Consider the following 3,246-nt stretch of genomic DNA (forward strand, 5'->3'; position numbering starts at 1 on the left):
GGGCTGGGGCTGCAGACAAGGTAGGGGTGTCACCCTGTGGGTGCTGAGCCCAAAGCTGCAGCACCCACCTGACCCCACCTGGGACCAGCTCTGTGTGCGGGGATGGTGATGGTGACAGAGCTGCAGGGCTTGGAGCCTCCATGGGAGGACTCGTCTCATCTCAGTGGAGATTTCATGGTGGTCAGCCAGGAGCTCCTTCCATGGGCTCTGTGGAGCAGGGCTGGCTGTGTGGGCTCTGTGAGCAGGGCTGGCCCCACAGGCTCTGAGGAGCAGGGCTGGCTCTGGCCCCTGCACAGGGTGGTCCCTGGCTGTGATTCCCAGTTTCCCCCTGTCCTCCTTTGCTCCCCAGGTCCGCAGCCAGGCTCTGCTCCCCGCTCTCCTCGGGAGATCCAGCGTCCATCACTGTCCACGATTCCCCTGCAGCAGCAGCAGCAGTGGTGCCAAGGGCTCTCGGGCTGCCCGGGCAGCTCTGGCCACTGGCACTGCTCCTGGTGGCCCCACGGCAGCRCAGACACCACGTCCCAGCCCGGCCTGGCCTGGAGGCTGTGGCAGCAGCAGGGAGCCCATGGGCGGGACTGGAGCRTCCCACAGTTGGACATGGGGACAGAAAAGCACCTGGAGCTGCTGCAGGAGAACATCCTGCTCTGCCACCCAGGACACACTGTCATTACTGGTGATGGTCCCGTCCTCAGCCTTGCACCACCTGGGAGGGTCCATGGGGTGGTTCCTGAGGACTCCTGGGAGGAATGTCCCTGGCTGGGGTCCCGTTTGTGCCGTGGTTTTGTGGCAAGGAGCCCTTTGGCCCTGGTGGAGCTGAGCAGGGGTGCAGGGCAACCCCTGGAGCCCCTGGCTGGGATGGGGGTGCTCCCTGTGGAGTCCCTGTGGAGCACAGGCTGGGGCACAGGAACCGCTGTCCTCCCCTCACTGGGACTGGGGCCAGTGTCCAACACCAGGGAAAAGGAGCAAAAGAGCAAAATTCACAACAGGAGGGAATGGAAACCAAAGAGGAGCCGGTAAAGTGGCAGAGGAAGGTGGAGACAGCAGGTGAGATGCTCTCAGTGCCAAGGGGACACTCAGTCCTGTCCCCAGTGCCCCAGCCAGCACCTCTGTGCTGGCCCCACGAGCTGGACAGAGCCCCGTGTGATTGGGGCACCCTGAGGTCACCCAGTGTCTCAGTCCCATGTCCCTGCACGGGACCCCAAGGCTGGTGCCATGGCAGCAGGACAGGGGCTGTCCCACCTCCTGCCCTCTCCTGGGGGCTGTGGCTGCCCTGGGTGGCCTGGCGTGGCCTCCTGTTGGAAATGTGAAAATGCCACTCCCCCAGCTCAGCCCTGCTGCAGGGTGACAGTGTGGGGTCCCTGCCCAGTCACACCCCCGGGGGTGTCACAGCCCAGGGGGCTCCTTCACACCTGGCTGCACATTTATAAACCTGGGTGCCGGTGGGATCCTCCCGGGGCTGTGCCGTGGGTCTGAGTTCCTCTGGCTCATCACAGAATCATGGAATGGGCTGGGCTGGGAGGGGCCTCAAAGTCCCTCCAGTGCCACCCCTGCCATGGCAGGGACACCTCCCACTGTCCCAGGTCACTCCCAGCCCCAATGTCCAGCCTGGCCTTGGGCACTGCCAGGGATCCAGGGGCAGCCACAGCTGCTCTGGGCACCCTGTGCCAGGGCCTGCCCACCCTCCCAGGGAACAATTCCTGCCCAATATCCCATCCATCCCTGCCCTCTGGCACTGGGATCCATTCCCTGGGTCCTGTGACTCCATCCCTCGTCCCCAGTCCCTCTGCATGTTTCCTGCTGGCTTCTTCAGGCACTGAAGGCCATAATTGGTTCCTCCTGTTCCTCCTGAAGCTTCTTTTCCCCAGGCTGAACAATCCCAGCTCCCCCAGCCTGTGAGAAATGCCAGAAATCCCTGTGGCTGTTCTCCAACCCCTGAGGGGGTTTCCACTCCTTTGTCCTCCCTGGGGACTCTCCTCCATCCCACAGCTGGAGAAGTCCCCAAACCAGACCAGTCCCTCTGGTCACTCCCAGCCCAGGGTGCAAGTCCCAAAYGGGCCCATGTGACACCACAAATGTGTCCAGCCGGTGTGACCCTGCTCTGGCTCTGTCACCTCTGGGTTCACAGGGCTCRGTTTGGAGCCTCCTGCTTGGGCTGCTCACTGTTAATGCCCTGTTGCTCCTGCAGCCACCCCCTGCCACCTCCTGCTGCTCTCCTGCCAGAGGGAGCACCTGCAGATCCCAAATGGAGCCACAGGGCCCGCTCTGTGCCCTGCAGGACACAGTGGGGGTGTGGGAGACAGTGAGAATGTGGGACAGGCCAGTCCAGCAGCAGCAGCATCCATCCACCCTGGAGCTGATCCCATCCTGGGGCTGATCCCATCCTGGAGCTGATCCCATCCTGGGGCTGATCCCATCCTGTGGCTGATCCCATCCTGGAGCTGATCCCATCCCAGGGCTGATCCCATCCTGTGACTGATCCCATCCTGGGGCTGATCCCATCCCAGGGCTGATCCCATCCTGGGGCTGATCCCCTCCTGGAGCTGATCTCATCCTGGGGCTGATCCCACCCTGTGACTGATCCCATCCTGGGGCTGATCCCATCCCGGGGCTGATCCCACCCTGTGGCTGATCCCATCCTGGAGCTGATCCCATCCTGGTCACTGCCTCCCTGCTCCTCCAGAGCCTGTCCAGAGCTGCTTTGCTCAGCTCACAGGGGTTTGCTTTGATCCACACTCACCAAAGGCCCCTCTCTGTCCTGCCTTCCCAGGGCCCTGCTGGGACAGTGAGGGGCCCGGCCAGTCAGGCTGAGAGAGAGCCAGAGGCCAGGATGAGCCCTGGGTGGCAGAGTTCCCTCTCTGGCCCCAGCCCAWGCTGGGAGCGGTGCCGCTGCACAGSAGGACGAGCAGGGGCTGTCTGTGTGTCCCAGCTATGTCCCTGTGCCTGCTCCTCAGGCTGCTCCCCTGGGCACAGGGAACTGCTGGAAAAGGTGCCCAGCCCATGTGAGTGACACCAGTCCATGTGCATTGATCTCAACCCAAACCAATAAATGTCTGTTGGAAGCTCTGTAGGTGTTGTCCCCACCTGGGACCTTTCAGGAGATGGCTCGGCTGTGTCACAGCAGGGCAGGTAAAGAGGAACGGGGACACGATCCTAAAAACTCAGGCTGGACTTTGGAGTTCCCTGGAATGCCCAAAGGGATCCCCAACCCTTCCATCTCTGGTTCTGACCCACATTTCACTTTTGGGC

At 62.6% G+C, this 3,246-nt stretch overlaps 1 protein-coding gene across 1 annotated transcript in view; it reads left to right on the forward strand.

Moving 5' to 3' along the window:
* LOC130583749 (bMERB domain-containing protein 1-like) overlaps positions 1-3,034 on the forward strand; it is a 22,617-nt gene extending 19,583 nt beyond the window's left edge. The window contains 1 exon segment of the mRNA XM_057383301.1: positions 350-3,034. The gene's annotated coding sequence lies outside the window, so the exon portion shown is untranslated.
* The last annotated feature ends 212 nt before the right edge of the window (positions 3,035-3,246 follow it).

Source organism: Malurus melanocephalus, unplaced genomic scaffold (genome assembly GCF_030028575.1).
Source record: "Malurus melanocephalus ecotype Western Australia unplaced genomic scaffold, MMel_1.1 scaffold_622, whole genome shotgun sequence".
NCBI classification, from domain to species: domain Eukaryota; kingdom Metazoa; phylum Chordata; class Aves; order Passeriformes; family Maluridae; genus Malurus; species Malurus melanocephalus.